General features: G+C 49.4%; 1 pseudogene; it reads left to right on the plus strand.

Annotated features, from left to right (window-relative positions):
• The window catches only part of LOC102853140, a 29,524-nt pseudogene that overhangs the window by 1,002 nt on the left and 11,132 nt on the right, over positions 1-17,390 (plus strand).

Here is a 17,390-nt window from a genome sequence, read left to right on the forward strand (position 1 = left end):
TCAGTACTCTTCTCCAGCACCACAGCTCAAAGGCATCAATTCTCCTTCTATCCTCCTTGGTCATTGTCCAGCTCTCTGATGCATAACAAGTGATTGTGAAGACCATGGCCTGTATCAGACGCACCTTAGTCTCCAGAGAGAGGTTGTGTGTGCAGAGAATCAAGATGAACCTGCTGTCATTTTTATTATTCAGGACGTCTCGGGAAGCTGTGGCCAGCGTCTCTCACGAGGCCCAGGTGGGCAGTGGAACATGGAATTATGCCTGTGCAAATACACATGGGCTGAAGGCCCACCTATCTGCTCCCTCAGCACAGGGGAAAATGCTCTGGTTTCTCTCTGTCCTTCCAAGTCCTACACGAGAGCATCTCAGTGGTGCAGTCTACAGCTCGTCCAGAATTCCGGCAGCAAAGGCACCTGGGAACTGTAGTTCTCCAATGCCTAGCCTCTGTCATGGGAGCACAGGGGGAGAATTCTCCTTCTCCATGTCAGAGACCCAGAGGAGGCGTGCATGTTACTGTGTTGCTGAATAGGTTGTAACAGTGCTTCTAGACTAAGACTCAGAAGAAAGGCCTGGTGATCTACTTTAAAAAAATAATTCAGGGAGCTCTGGTGGCCTAGTGGCAAGAAGCTACACTGCAATCCCAGAGGAATATGGTTCAAATCCACCAGATGCTCTGCTGGAGAAGAAGGGACAATCTCCTCTTGTATCAACCAGATCCGATTTGACGGTACATACACAAAGAATAATTTAAAAAAAAAAAAAAAAAAAAAATGCAACTCGTGAAAAGTGTGGATCACAATAGTGCATTCCCCTCAGGCATGGGTACCACACAGGAGTCATGAGCTGACTCAACAACAGCTAACAACAGCCTCTGTGACACAGGAGGGACCAGAGAGGAAAGGAGAGGGCCTTGTGTCAATGTGTGTCTGACACCCCTGTCCCCACCAGGAGCAGGAAGACGGGAGGTAGCCCTGAAGACGGTAGGTAGGCCTGGCTGCTGAGGGAATTCTAATCCTATCTCTGCCACTTGTGAGCTGTGTAACCCTGGACAAGTGAATTCACCTCTCTGTTGCACAGTATCCTCAACAGAATCCATCTCCTGGACTCAACACAGGGATTCAGGGAGAAGAATGCACAGGGCACAGGGCCTGACACCAATTGCCACTGAGTTAATTGTATCTCATGAGGACCCTGCAGATGTCAGAGTAGAACCATGATCGGTGGGGTTTTCAGTGGTTGATTCTTCCAAAGTAGATTGCTAGATCTGCCATCTCAAGCCCTTCTACATGGATTAGAACCTCCTGCTTTGTGGTCAGCAAGTCATCTTGTGGTTAGTCCAGCATCTCACCTGCACATCTCCGGGCAGCCACAGAGCGGTAGAAGGAAGATGTGGGTGGTGTTCAGGTGGCTGGGCCCCAGCTTCCTGGAGCCCAGCCCCTCTGCTCTGCCTCTCACTCTGCCCACAGTGAATGCGTTCAAGATAGAGCTGGAGAGGAGGTGCTGTGAGGCCGGGCTCCGGAAGAACCCCGTGGGGTTGTCGTGTAAGGAGAAGACCCCGCACGTCCACTTCAGTCCAGCCTGGGTGGCCGCATTCCTGAACTGCTCTCATCTGTCAGAGACCTTGACTCGGGAGGCCCGGGAGGAGCAGCTGCTTCTGGGGACAAGTGAGGGGACCACTTATAGAGATGTGGGGACGGGGGTGATCCAAAGAGGAACAACAGGGCCATGGGACTGTCCAGGGGTGATGTGAATCATTGGAGGACATCCTCTGTGCAGTCTGAGGGGGTCATATGAAAGGCATGATGGAGACCATGTGGGGGTCCACATCTCCACTCTCCACGTGGAGGGCCCACATCTCCACTCCCCCTGCAGTGGATGAAGATGAGGTCTTTGATGACCTCTTCCTGGATGACCTGCCCATCTGGACTTTGTTCCCAGAAAGTTGGCTCTGGAAGAAGTTTTCTCTGCCAAAAAGTGACTCAGGATAGGACCACTCACTTCTCCATAGCAACACCCAGTTCCTACATCTGTGCCTTATTCCCTGCTCATGGACAGTGACCCCAGGGGTAACAGTAACCCCTCAGGATAGTCCCAAGAGAGAAGGCCCTCCTGGAGGGGAATAAAGATCTTTTTGGTCCTCCAAAATTATATCCCTGTTAGTGATGATGTCACTCAAAAGTATAGCCCATTAGGGATGATGTCTCTAAGTTCAAGACAGACTTCATGATCCTTCCACATGAAATGGGAAAAGTAGGCATGAAGGTCAAGATTATGGGCAACAGAGCCCAGGATCATGTTGGATTCAAAGAGAGGACAATGACCCCAGCCAAGACAAGCTCTGTGATGCCCTTTCTCTCCCAACACCCTTTCCCAACCCCATCCCTGGCAACATGCCAGATTCCATCACCACCTGGCAGTTTGCAGCTGTCAGCCTCAAGGCCAAGCAAGATGACACCACAGGCTGGTGGCCCCACCCAGCCCAGCCCAGGTGGCCTCAGCTTAGCCCCGTGCATTCTCCTGGCCCTAGGAGTCTGCATCTCAGGCCCCTTTGAGCTGATGGTCATGAAGTTGTTCTTTGTGGACCTAAGGTTGCCCTCTTCGGTGGTCAGGAACGAGCAGATCCAGATCCAAGCTGTGCTGTACAGTTTCAGAGACCAAAATGTCAAGGAGAGCCCTCTCCCTGGCTGCCCTGTGTGTGACCAATCAGAGTCATCAGTGTTTGAAAAAGCCAAAGGGCTTATTTCATTCCAACCAGTCGGTAAACCAATGGTCCTTATGAATATCTTCCAAGGCTTTCTCTCATTGAACCTCCCAGCAATCCCATCAGATGGGAATTGTTATTGTTCTTGATTTCTAACCAACTAATTCATTGTCTTGGAATCAGAGTCAATCCCTAGCTGCCCCTCTACTGGGTTCCAAGGCTGTGAATCAAACAGGAAGAGATTGTCCATCTGTCTCTCATGGACACAATGGTGGATTTGAACCAGCAAAGAGCGGTGTGCCTTTGGGTTAGCCTCACAACTCCCTTTGGCCTATGCCACATTTAGAGAAGAAACTGAAGCACAGAGAGGTTAAAAGCCTTTCCTGAGATCACACAGCATGCACACGGCATGGGTGGGGAGGGGAATGAACTCAGGTGGTCTGCCTCTCCATCTGTATTCTCGGTCCGGTGCCACACTGTCACCTCCTCAGGTTCCTTGGGGTGGGGGCAGGGAGGAGGCTGTGACTTCAGGGACCTGGGCTCCCCCATGCAACAGTATCCTCTCCTGTACCTCCTGTCCGAGTGGAGCTCCCTTACAGAGAAGCCCTGTGCAGCGCATCGAAGCCAAGAGCCCTATCCCGCCAGGTGGTAGCTGTGCCTCCTACCTCCTCCAAGATAGTGAGGTGTTTGGGGTTTTTTAATTATTATTATTTATTAATCAGATCTGACTGGTACAGGAGGAAATTGTCCCTCCTTCTCCGGCAGAGCATCTGGTGGATTCGAACCATGTACCTTTGGGATTGCAGTACAGCTTCTTGCCCAAGATAGTGAGTTTTGTGATTCTTCCCCTTGAAATGGGAAAAGTGGATGTGGAGGTCAAGGTTGTAGGCAATGGCATCCAGGACCACGTGAAGAAGACACTCGTGGTCCCAGTGATGAAGCCCATGATCGTCTGGGTCCTGGGCTGTGTGGATGTGGGAGGGGCAGAGCCTCAAGGATGAACAACCGGGCTCCCAGCTGGGACGAGGCTCTGAGAGACTGGGTCTGGAAGGGCAGGCAGTGGAAGGGTCCCCACCTCCAGGTTTGGGTTCAAATCGTGTCTCTGCCTTGTGCCCTGAGACAACTTCTCTGAGACCCCTCCCTTCCTTATTTGCAGGATGTTGTTGTTGTTGTTGTTATTGTATACTGTGGAGTCAGAATTGACCCATAGCTGACCCTCCAACAGGTTTTCAAATGCACTTTCATTGCAGAGAAGGAGATCGCCCATCTTTCTCTCACAGAGCAGCTAGTGGATTCGAACTATGTGCCTTTGGGATTGCAGTGCAGTTCCCTACCACTAGGCCACCGGAGCTCGCTTATTTGTAGGATACAGACAATAAATCAGAGAGCTCTGAAAATGCACACAACCAACCTATATCTGACCCATCCAGAATACACTTCTTACACACACACACACACACACACACACACACTCAGCAGTTAGTGCACCAAGCATGATTCTCAGCACTTTAAGAATATTAACTCATTGACAAGACAACTATGAGATATCATCTCACCCCAGATAGAATAGCACAATTTAACAAAACAGCAAGCAACAAATGCTGACGAGGTTGTGGAGAAATTGAAACCCTTATTCACTGTTGGTGGAAGTGTAAAATGGTGCAACCACTGTGGAAGGCGGTATGGCGCTTTCTCAAAAAGTTGCAAATAGAGATACCATTTGACCCAGCAATTCCACTGCTGGGAATACACCCAAAGAGACCATAACCACCACCCAAGCAAATATATGCACACCCATGTTTATGGCAGCTTTGTTCACAATAACAAGGAGTTGGAAACAACCTAAGTGCCCATCAACAAATGAATGGATAGAGAAGCTGTGGTATATTCACATAATGGAATACTACACTGCATTGAAAGACAAGGAACTCATGCAATATTATTTAAAATGGGTGACCCTGGAGGACATTATGCTGAGTGAAGTATCTCAGTCACAAAAGGACAAATACTGCATGGTGCCACTGTTGTAAAACAGGACTGACCTCGGGGTTGGGGTGAGACTGAGAAAGATGGATTCAATTATGTATACTGCACTGAAATATATGAGGGAGAAAACTGTTTAAAAGAGATATGTGATTAGTTATTATTGTCATGACAGGAGTCCAGAGCAAAGGCTGCATAGTGGAGTGGACCTGGGGGGAGGGATTGTAAAACAATGAAAAAATTTTTCTTTCACTTTTCCAAGAGGGGAGTGTACTGGGGGGAGGATTGGGAGGGGAGAAAAGTGCAACAATGAATGAATGGAAATCCAAAGTCTCTGTAAATTTTCATTGAAATTAATAATAAATTTCTTTTAAAAAAAAGAAGAATATTAACTCATTGAATTCTCAAAACATTCCTACAAGGTGGTGGCTGTTGGGCGTTATCAAGTCGACTATAACTCATAGTGACCCTATGAACAACAGATGTGCACCCTGCCCTAGCCTCTGCCACCCTCTCTGTCTCTGATGTGTATTCAAGCCCACTGTTACAGTCACTGTGTGACTCTATTATTCTCATGAAGATCTTTCCAGACCCTCCATTTTTTCCGTCTGATTCTTTTTCCAAGCACAATATCCCTCCTGACAACACGCTCACGGTGTATGAGATGAAGTCTCATCATCTTTGCCCCAAAGGAGCACTTGGTTGCTTTTCCCCCAAGAGAGACTTGTTTATTTTTTTGCCATTCCATGGTCGACTCGGTACTATTAATATCCCCATTGTACAGCTGAGAAAACGGAGGCACAGCAATCCAAACTCACTGCCATTAAATCAACTCCAACACACAGTGACCCTGTAGAACAGAACGTCCCTAGAGAGTCCTCATAATCCTTAAGGAAGAGCCCCATCTCTCTCCCTTGGAGCAGCTAGTGGGTTCGAACCACCAACCTATCAGTTCGCAGCTGAGTGCTTAACCACTGCACCACCAGAGCACCTTCGGAAACATGTTGTTATGTGCTGTTGAGTCACCTGAGACTCAGAGAGACCTTATGTACAACAGCTCTGAAGCCTGCCCTGTCCTGAGCCAGTCTCACTGACTCCAACACACCTGCCCCTGTTGCCCCAGTTATGTATCAATCTATCTCATCCGGGTCTTCTCCCCTGTGCTGTCCCTCCTCCCTTACAAGCTTGATGTCCTTCTCCAAGGACTGGTCCCTCCTGGGACCAAAGTATATGAGACAGAGATTCAAAATCCTGGCCTACAAGGAGAAATTTGTTCTCATCCTCTCCAAGACAGACCTATTTATTTTCTTGGCAGTTCATGGTATGATTAAAACTCTTCTCCAGCACCACAACTCAAAGGCATCAATTCTTCTGTCATCGTTAGTCATTGTCCAGTTCTGATGCATAGCAAGTAATTGCAAAGACCGTGGCCTGGATCAGGCACACCTTAGTCTCTAGCCTGACATCATTGCTTCCTAGTACTCTGGAGAGGTCCCTAACAGCAGATTGGAGGCATAAAGAAGTTAAATAATTTGACCAAGGTCACACAGCTGGGAGGCAGGGGAGCAGGGAGAAGAAGCCAAAGTCTGGTCTTAATAAATAAGCATGACCATTATTGCTATTATTGTTGTTGTTGTTGTTTTTATCATTCTTATTGTGTTATTGTTGTTGTCATCTCATCTCATCCTACAGGCAAGAGGTGAGATACAGCGAATGTTCCACAGCATTCTCCTGAACTCCCAAGGTTTGTGGGGGTCTGCATGAGGTGTGTGGGTTCCCAAAGGGCATGTTGAGTAGGTAGTCTGGGGTCCTCCCAGGTTCTGTCCACCTCAATTTCCTCAGCTTCAGAGTCTGCTTGTCATAGAAGATTATATCTATTCAGTTAAGATACAGACAGAGTTGGCGTCAAGACAGGACATTCTAAACAAGGTGCCTGACACAGGAGCGGAAGTGTTTGTCAGTGTCCAAAGTGCTCAGGACGGAGCTGGTCTTGGGCGAGTGGAGAGGTGGGATGGGGGCATGGGGAGGGCTACTGTAGAGCCTGTCTGGGCACAGGGCCAGGGAGGGGCTGAAGGTGGGGCTGTGAGGTGATAGGGAAGTCAGGGTAGCTTACACCATTCTGGAGTGAGTCCACCTGCCTATCTCCCAGGTGACATCCTTGGTGAGACCATCCTGGGGACCCTGACACCCACAGAGACGCAGCAGCTGCTGAGGGTCCCACTTGGCGGTCCCGAGCAGACTGAGCTCTCTGGCTCCCCTCATCATCCTGACCCCACTACCTGGACTCCACAGGCCAGTGGGGCAAAGTCGGGGTGGAGCTCAGGGAGAAGGTGAAGGAGAAGGTGATGAGTGGTGAGAAGGGGGTGTTCGAGTGTGGTCCTCAGCCCTCTCCTAGGAGGTGGTCTGGGGTTCTCTGGGGACTCAGAGTGGGTGGAATGGCATACTCAAGCTTAGGGGGGCCCTCATGGGACCCCAAGACAATAACAGTCCTGTATTACACCAAGGTGAATCCTCTCCAAAATGACAACTTCATGCCAACCCCAGGTGGCCGCCAAACAGTGATACAGCCCCAAGTTACTCCCAGGCAGTCACGCCAGGTTATTCCTGAATGCCACTTCTCTTCCACACCACAGTATGGTACCAGCCCCCAGGGGACCCCAATGGTGACCCCAGGTTACTTGTGAACCCTGAGACCCCTCCCAGGCCACTACCTGACAACTGACTCCCTGGTTTGTCCCAAGCAACAGCCCCCTTCCCCTGATTAAGCAATGTCAGAGACACCCCTGGGGTATCATCCAGACAGTGCTACCTCCAAGTAACGCCAGGAACACATAACAGAAATCCTTAGTCATTCCATCTGGTGGCTTCCTGGTTACACCTCAACATCAATGCTCTCAGTTACAACCAGACACACCCTCCTGGAGAAATAGATGCCCTTGACTATGACCCTCAAGTTGTTATTGTTGTTGTTGTTGTCAGGTTGGAACCGCCCCATAGCTAACCCTCCAGTGGGTTTTCACAGACAGTAAACCACACAGGAAGAGCTTGCCCATCTTTCTCCTGTGGAGCACCTAGTGGATTTGAACTGCATGCCTTTGGGTTGGCAACACAACTCCTTACCACTAAGCCACCAAGCAGTGACCCCTCCCACAGGTTAGTCTGGACACTAACTTCTCCCCTAAATTTCACTCAGACATTAACACTCCACTCAGTACCTTCCCAAATGACTCCCAGATACGGTAATCCCCAATGTTAAACCCAGACAGTAACCCCCTAGGTAACCTTCAGGTAAGATGCAAGCAGAAGTCCTCCGAATATGCTTGAGAGGTGCCCCCACCCCAGCACGCCCAGCAGGGACCTCCTCCAATCACAGACATGCTGATAAACTGAGGCTGTAGCCAACAAATAGGCCCCAAGGGATACCGGCACCCAACTGCAAATACCTCCCAGGGTTACTCCAGGCAGTGATTCCCCAGGTCACACCCAGACAGCAGCTCCTAGTTTACCTCAGGCAGTGACACTGAGAATTGGACACCTCATCTCCCCCGCTGATCAAACCCAAACCACAGTCCTCAGTCATAGTCTCAGCCAGGAATCCCATCCTTAATAACTCTGGAAAATGTTCTGTCTAAATGTGATGTTGTTGTTGTTGTTGTTGTTGTGTGCATTGAGTTGAGTACATCTCATAGCAACCCTCTCAGCCATAGAGCTGAACTCTGCCCTATCCTGTGCCATCAACCCTGATACATTGGAGCCCCTTGCTGTGGTCTCTGTGTCAATCTATCTCATTGAGGGTCTTCCTCTCTTTCGCCATCACTCCACCTTTCCAAGCATGATGCCCCCCTCCGAGGATTACCTTCTCCCAGCAACATCCCCAGAGTATGAGAGACAACACTTCATCATCTTTGCCTCCAAGGAGCATTCTGGCACTGCCCGCAGCCACCCTAAGTATCACCTAGATCATCCCTGCAAGCCAGACCTCCCATCCCAGGCCCCACCCACCAAGCAGCTGTCCTGAGAGGCCTCACTGCCTGCTTCCCCAGGCTACACGCGGATGCCGACTTACCACAGCCCAGACGGCACCTACCACATCCACAAGGGAAACCCAGGAAGTACACTGCTGCTCCCCCAGATGCCAAGGAGCTGGAGGGACGTGGGCTCCCCCAGGAGCAGTCATGCTGCAGGGTCTTGCGTCATACTGGTCAGCCAGGCAGTGGCAGGGGGCAGGAGGACTGGTCTGGAGCAGAGCATCCCATGGTGCAGACGCATCTGTCCCAGGACCCCCTGGGCTGCCATTCCCAGCCACCATCCTTCCCCCCAACCCCCAGGCTCATAAGCTGTGTGCTCCTTCCGGATCTACGCCCTGGTCTACCCCATCCCGACCACCAGCGTGCTGGACATGAGCTCCCTCTGCGCCATGCCTCACTGGATCATCACCCAGAGGCAGGCGAAGGACGGGCACTACCTGGGAAAAGGCCCCGTGGTCATGAAGCCCATGCAGGTGCCCACTGCTCATTCTCTGGGCGAGTCAGAGAAGCCTTGGATTCTGCCCACTGAGGGGGGGTCCTAGACCCTTGACTGCTCAGGGAGAATGAGAACAGGAAAGAGGCAAAGCTCAGGGCTCAGGGTCTGGGATTGTACCCTCTGCTGCCAACCCCCCTGAGCTCTGTTAAACTGTGAGGGGGCTGGGACTCCTGGGACACCTGATCCCATTCTCTACCACATAGTCATCAATCCTGGTCCCCCTCCATCTGGAGGCAATCTCCCACGGCAGTCCCCGTCTGCTACGCCCCCTCTCCTTCCTCTGTATCCCCCAAGTCTCGCTCTCACGACCCCTACTGCACGTTCAACTGCTTGGTGGGGGGGTCCCTGAACCTCATCTCTATGTCTTTGCTTATGCCACCCCATCTCCCTAGGTTTCCCTTGCCCCATCCTTTCCTCCTCATCCCCCTGCATCTGGACAAGTTATCTTTTCTCTTACAACTTAGCCCAGATGCCACCTCCTCCAGGAAGTGCTCCTTGAATCCCTTCTCTGTGAATGCCTCTATCATTGCACCTATCAGACTATTCATCCATCAATCCATTCGTCAAACAGTTATTCACCAATTTCTATACTCCAGGCCTTTCTTGTGAAGTGCACAGGCTTGTGGGGAGGAGACACACATTCGCCAATCACAACCAGTCATTGTTTAAGTCACTATTGTGCTCACTCCCGTATACAATCAGAAATTAAAGGCCAGTGGACAGTATGTAGCAGGAGGCATGTCTGGCCTAGTGAGTGTCAGGGGAGGTCACTACAAGGAAGTGACTGTAATAAACTACTGGTGTTCAGGGAAGACTTCCTGGAGGAGACAAAAGTCATATTAGAAGTGTGATTGGTGGGAGAGAAGAATAAGGAAAAATGGATCAAGGTGGGGAGAATGTCATCTTGGAAGGTTTCATGAAAAGATGATATAAGACCTGAGGGTGTAGGGAGTTCTGGTGGCCTAGTAGCAAGAAGCTGCACTGCAATCCCAGAGACACGCAGTTCAAATCCACCAGATGCTCTGCTGGAGAAGGAGGGACAATCTCCTCCTGTACAAGTCAGATCTGATTTGACAGCACACACACACAAAAATAATAAAATTTAAAAAAAAAGACCTGAGGGTTTGAGGAAGCAAGACACATGGTGTCAAGAAAATGTTACAAGTAGAGGAAACAGCATGTGCAAAGGTCCTGAGGCCGACTGTCCCTGGTTAGTTTAAGAATTGAGGAAGCCTGTGTGGCTAGAATAGAGAAGCGTGAGTGGGAGAGAGAAGAGATGGTGACAAAACATGACAGAGCATATTGTGTAGAGCCTGTGGGTACTGGTTTGTCCTATGAATGAAGGAGGGAGAGAGGTCGACTGTGGCAGAGAAGATATGTGACCTGACTCAGAACAGCGCAGGCTCCACCAGCCACTATGGGCAGAGCAGACTGCAAAGGGTGGAAGGGTGGAAGCTGGGGGACTGAAGAGGAGTTTGAACCCGCGGTCAGTTTTTGATTAGCAATGGGGACACGCCACCCCTTTGACCTTCATTCTCCTCACCATTCAGGCCAGGCTGTGGCAACAACGCTCTGAGAAAACACAGATTAGCATGACATCCTCCAAGCTGTTAATAACAGGCACAAATCAGCAATGATTCATTACATAACATACAGTGTATACGAGTGATTGTATGAAACACAGTGTAAATGAGATTGTATTAAGCGCATTGTCCATGAAAGAAATACAGTGTAAACTAATTGTTGTATGTCTGCCAATTCTTAAAAATCAGAAGAAGAAAAAAGAAGAGGGCGGACAGGGGGAAGGGGCAGAAGTCACTCAGGCAGACGCCGAGACAGCACTTCTTCATTCCCCTCTGGCATCTACAGCACCATCCAGCTTCTGCCTGGGAACCGGGCACCTTTTCAAGGTCAAGATGCTGAGGGGATCATGAGTGTGGTTCTGCATCCACGGGGTGTCTACTGAGGCTCCGAGGCAGACATATCCCTCACACCGCTGGTCCTGATTGCCCTGAACAAGGGGAAGGAACGATGCAGCCAGAAAGTACCGGTAGGACCCCACAGAGGGGTCAGAGTCCACAGAGTGCCTGGCCCCCCAGAGAGGGGGCTCCCCATCTGACTCTCCCCCTCTGAGAATCCTCCACCTCCCAGGCCCCTTGCTCCTGATTACTTCCTTCTGGTCTCCTCCCTCTGACCCCCCAGAACCTGACTTCCAGCATCGAGAGAGCCCGAGACTTCCTGGAGAAACAGCTTGCGGGCATTCAGACCGCTTTCGCTGTCTCCATGGTCTTCTATGCACCAGCCCTTGCCAAGAGCCTCCGAGCCAACGACCGCCTGAACACCTTTGCTAGACACGGTAAGTGTGGAAAAGACCAAGTGTTCACCGTCACAAGAGGAAAGCTTCTGTGAGGTCAGAGAGCGACGTAGAACTCATTACTTAGCATTTACTGAGCATCTATCTATCTGCTGGGTGCCAGAGGCCAGAGGTGGTTCAGCGGTTAGAACGCCTGCCTTCTGTACAGAGATTCGAGTTGGAATTTCAGTCAACGCATCTCAAGCACAGCCAGCATCCATGGTCTGTGGGAGTTTACCCGTTGTTATGATACAGGACAGGTTGCAGTGGATCTTCCAGGCTAAGAAAAACTAGGCGGAAAGGCCTGGAGAGCTACATCTCAAAGAATGAGGCAGTGAAAACCCTGTAGACTTCAACAGTTTGGTTCCATGGTGCATAGGCTCCCATGAATCAAGGACCAACTCGAAGGCAGCTATCAACAACTCTGTATGGCATGACCCTGGAGCTCAGACACCACACTGGACAGGACAGACATCGTCCTTACCCTCAGAGTCCCCAGACCCTGGAGAAGGCAGGAGGGGAATAAGTGGACCTGTTCATAATTAACATGTTAAATATCACATTTTTACACACATAATGAATAACTCAGATTGCTTTAGTTTCTTATGCACAATATATGTGCTCTGTGCACAGGTGCACAATGTGGAAAATATGGTAAGTGCTTCTTGTCGTTGTTGTTGTTGTTATGTGGCATCGAGTCACCCATGACTCATAGCAACCCTATGTACAATAGATCTATTGTAAAGAACCCTGCCCTGTCCTTAGCCAGTCTCACAGACTCCAATACACCTAACCCCATTACCCTAGTTACCATGTCAATTTCATCTGCCGTCTTCCTCTCCTGCATTGTCCCTCCACCCTTCCAAGCATGGTGTCCTTCTCCAAGGACTGGTCCCTCCTGGCCACATGCTCAGTGTATGTGAGATGGAGCTTCAGAATCCTAGCCTCCAAGGAGAAACTTGGTTTCACCCTCTCCAAGTCAGACCTATTTGTTCTCCAGGCAGTCCATGGTATGTTCAATACTCTTCACCAGTACCACAAGTCAAAGGCATCAATTCTCATTCTCTCATCCATGGTCATTGTCCAGCTCTCTGATGCATAGAAAGTAATTGTGAAGACCATGGCCTGGATCAGGTGCATCTTTGTCGCTAGACTGACATCGTTGCTCTTCAGCGCTCTGGAGAGGTCTCTGACAGCAGACTTCCCCAATGCAATTCAGTTTTAAATTTCCTGACTGCTGGTACCAAGAATGTTGATTGTGGAGCCAAGCAAGCTGTAGTTATTAACAAGCTCAATCTCTTCTCCCTCAATCATGGTGCTGCCAGTTGGCCCAGTGGTGAGAATCTTTACCTTCTTGATGTTGAGCTTCAATCTATATTGAAAACTACAGTCCTTGACCTTCTACAGCAAATGTTTCAGGTCCTCCTCTGTTTTGGCAGGCAAATGAGGTGCAGAGTACAAGGCAGAGGGATAAGGGTGGCAGGACAGAGGAGGTCTTGTGGAAAAGCAACCCTTCTGTGGGAATGAATGATGGGAAGACTCACTTATGTGCAGGGTCAAGGGCATCCCCAGCAACAGGAACAGCTTGTACAAATGCCCTGATACAAGGATGTGTGTGGTTGGGTGGTCAAGGATGGAGAGGGGTCACAGAACAAGGGGAACTGAGAGGTCCCTGCCTCCTGTGATCTGTCCTTTTTCAATCCCCAAGAGGCCTCACCTAATTCTCTCCATTCCCCAAGCCAAGTGGAGTGGGCTAAGGAAACCTCATTTACTGCAGGAAAGGGCCTGGAGGGGCTTCTTGGAGCCTCAGTTTCCTTCCCTCTAAGTAGTCTGAGTCCTTGTTCCCCAGAGTTGTTCTGCAAATGTTCAGCCCACAGGCATCCTCAGAACAGGCCTTCACATCAAATCACAAACTCAAACTCACTGCTGTTGAGTCGGAACTGCCCCATAGCAGACCCTCCACTGCATTTCCGAGGCTGTAAACCACACAGGAAGTGATTACCCCTCGTTGTCAGGTTACATCGAGTTGACTATGACTCACAGCGACCCGATGAACAACTGACCTGACCCTGGCCCTGTCCTGAGCCATCCTAGCCATCTCTGTCATGCTCAAGTCCATTGTGACAGTCACTGTGTCGCTCTATCTTATTGAGGGTCTTCCTTTTTTGGGGGGACTCTCTACTTTTCCCAGAATAATGCCTTCTTTCCAAGGACGGGCCTCTCCTGACAACGTGTGCAAAAGAGTATGAAACGCAGGTCTATCATCTTTGACTGTAGGGAGCCCCCTCGTTGTATTTCCTCCAGACTTATTTGTTGATTTGGTGGTCCATGGGGTATTCAGCGCTCTCCTCCAAAACCACAATTCTAAGGCATCAGTTCTTCTGTCATCCTTATTCATAGTCCAGCTTTCAGATGTATAGGAAGCAAATGAAAATGCCATGGCTTGGATTAAGCCCACCTCGTCTTTAAACAGATGCCTTTGCTCTTCTGCGCTTTGGAGAATTGAGAGGAGAGGGAAGCGGTCATGGGTTTGGTCTGGGCTTTTCGGGTTTGTTTTGTTTTTGTTTTTCACATAAGGTAGATGTTCAATAAATGGCAGAGGAGAGCGATTTGGCCAGACCACAGGAAGAGCAGGCAGGCTGAGCATGAGCCCAGCTTTGGGTGACAAGATGAGCTTCTCTCTTCCAGACAAAAGCCACTGGCCAGTGAAATTAAGGACCAGTACTCCCTGTACACCATTGAGGCCACAGCATACGTGCTGCTACAGAAACTGGACAGGGGTCGGCTCAACGAGACTCTGGTCATCGCCAAGTGGCTACTGGAGAAGCGGGAGCTGGGAGGGGGCTTCAGGACCACCCAGGTGAGGCGAGCCTCGGGAAGTGGGGAGGCCTTAGGGGGCCAGGTGGAGAGGGGCAGGAGAGGCAGTCAACTTGGCAGGTTCTAAACATCAGACCATATGGGAAAGAACTTTCCATGGTGTTAGGCTTTGGTCTTGGGTTATTGGGGGCGCTGTCTATGATGCTGACCCCCACATCCCCACCTTTCTCAATATCCAGACCACAGTGGTCGCCCTAGAGGTCCTGACCCACTTCTGGAAAGATTTCCCCTTTTGGGACCTTCAGGATGTCCACGGGCAGATCAGTGTCCCAAAGAGGGCCATGAACGTAGATGGTTCATTGGCCAGAACAACACCTACCAGTAGCGGTCAGCAAAGGTGCAGCACTGAGGGGCAGAGGGAACTCCACACGAAAGTGTCCCTGGGGGTGAGGCTGAACTTCATGAACCTGCCATCTGCCTCCCCAACATCCTCTCAGACCTCTTAGAAACTTTGCCATTCTGTTGATGCACTGAATCATTGATTCCACAAACCCTTCCTGAGCACAAACTGAATGCCTAGCCTTCCCCTAGACATTGAGGAGACATTTGAGAGATCTGTGGCCCCTGTATTGGCCTCTAGCTTACAGTCTAAGAAGAGACAAAGACATTAAAACATACTGTTTTAAGAAATCTGGACAGAGAAAAAGAGAAATGGGTGTGTGCAGAAGAAAATTCAATCTCTGGGCAGTGACAACAGTTAACATGCTTAATTGCTGGCCGAATGTGCCTCACAAGAAAGGCCTGGTGAACTATTTCTAAAAAACCCAGCCCTTGAAAACCCTGCAGAGCAGAGATCTCCTCTGAAGCACACGAGGTTGCATGAGACATTGTCAACTCAACAGCAAATGGGTTTTTGAAAGAAAAGAACAGCGTGAACAGGAGGCGGTCAGTAAGGAAACATCCACAGAGGCAATTATATTTAAACTTTAATCATTTGAAATATGCTAACTGAAATTTTCAAGTACTGTTTTAGGTCCTGGGAATACAGCCTGAAACAAAACTAAATGAAGGGGAATCCCCTCACTACTTCCATAAAGATATCCAGCTTTGAGAACCTTTTTAAGTAGATTCCCCTCTGTCCAACAAAGTTGCTATGATTCAGAATGGATGCAGTAGCAAGGAGTAGAATTTGGTGTTGCAGTAGTTGCCTTTGAGCTGTGGTGCTGGAGAAGAGTATTGAATGTACCATGGACAGCTAAGAAAACAAACAGGTTCATACTGGAGAAGGTTAAACCAGGCTGCTCCTTGGAGGCAAGGATTCTGAAGCTTCATCTGACATACTTTGGACATGTTGTAAAGAGGGACCAGTCCTTGGAGAGGGATGTCATACTTGGTAAGGTGGAGGGACAGCACAGGAGAGGCAGGCCTTCTATGAGATGGATTGATTCAGTGACTGGGGTGGGGTGGGGGTGGAGGTGTCAGAGACAGTGAAATTGGCACAGGACAGAGCAGGGTTTAGGGCTGTTGTACATAGAGTCGCTATGAGTCGCAGGCAACTCAACAACAACAACAGCAAAGGAGACTCCTAATAAATAAGTGAAGTAAGTAGAACATGTGTGTTTGACGTGCAGGTGGTATAGCACCGGTCTGTGCGTTGCTGTACAGAGGTAACTAGTGGTTGCTGTGATGCTGAACACTGTGACACTGATGTACCAAACGTGGTAATGGGTACCCATGATGGACAGTGTTGGCTGGAGCTTCCCTACTAAAACAAGCCTGGAAGCAGGAGTGGCATCCGCTTCCAAAATGGCTTGCCTCTGGCCGTTTGTTAAATAGTTGCCATTGAGATATGGTGCAAATAGAAGGTTTCACCAAGAAGGTAACATGTAAAGACTGTAAAGGTAGGAAGAAGTGACCTTGGTATACAGTGTATCTGTTGTTGTTAGGGCTGTGGAGTCGGTTGACACATCTAGCAACCCTGGGTGCAACAGAAACTCTGCCCAATCCTGCGTCCTCCTCCTGATCCCAGCCACGCCCATCATTGCAGATGCTGTGTTTCCGTCTCTTTGAGGGTCATCTTTTTCGCTGGTCCTTTACTTTTGCCAGCAAGATGTCCTTTCGCCCCTCCTGATAACGTGTCCAAAGTATACAAGATAGAGTCTCACCAGCACACTCTGGCTGCCCTTCCTCCAAGACAGATGTGCTTGAGGTTTTGCCTGTCCATCCAGGGTAGACAGGCAGAAGAGACGTGAAGGGCAAAGGTCTTGAGGCTAGAATTTTCCAAGAACAAGGAGACTGTGTGGTTGGAGGGAAATGAAGTCAGGAAGAGAGGACAAGGAGCTAATGGTGTGCATAGTGCAGGACCTTGGAAGCCTCAGGCAGAGCTTGAGTTTTCACCCTAAGACATGAAAGTCAGAGATGATCCTGAATAAAAGCAGGACATTATATCATTTGCAACAGATTAATATCAGTAATTCAAATAAAATTCTGAGATATGCAACATGGTGCCAGCTGATGCTTGTTACCTAGAAGTGAGGCACTATTTTCGCTATATCTACTTTGTATCAAACTATCTACTTCTTAACAACTGTTAAGTTGTTACTATTACTGACTTTATTTTTAAAATGAGGGAATAGAGGGAACAAGGAGTAAAACACGCAAGTTCACACATATATTCAGCGGAAGTGCCTGGAAAAACAGGAAGTTCTCGAGATAAAAGGCCAAGGATGGTATTGTTGTTGTTGTTGTTGTTATGTGCCATCAAGTCGCCTGCGACTCAGTGACCCCATGTACAACAGCCCTATCATGTACCAATCTCTCCATCTCCGACACACCTACCCCCATTACCCCAGTCACTGAATCAATTCATCTCATCGAGGGTCTTCCTCTCCTGCGCTGTCCCTCCACCCTCCCAAGCATGACGTCCAAGGACTGGTCCCTCCATGCAACATGTCCAAAGTATGTCAGAGGAAGCTTCAAAATCCTTGACTCTAAGGAGCAGCCCAGCCTCA

Source organism: Elephantulus edwardii, unplaced genomic scaffold, assembly GCF_000299155.1.
Source record: "Elephantulus edwardii isolate Elephantulus edwardi_28Jun2011 unplaced genomic scaffold, EleEdw1.0 scaffold00237, whole genome shotgun sequence".
In the NCBI taxonomy this organism is placed as follows: Eukaryota; Metazoa; Chordata; class Mammalia; order Macroscelidea; family Macroscelididae; genus Elephantulus; species Elephantulus edwardii.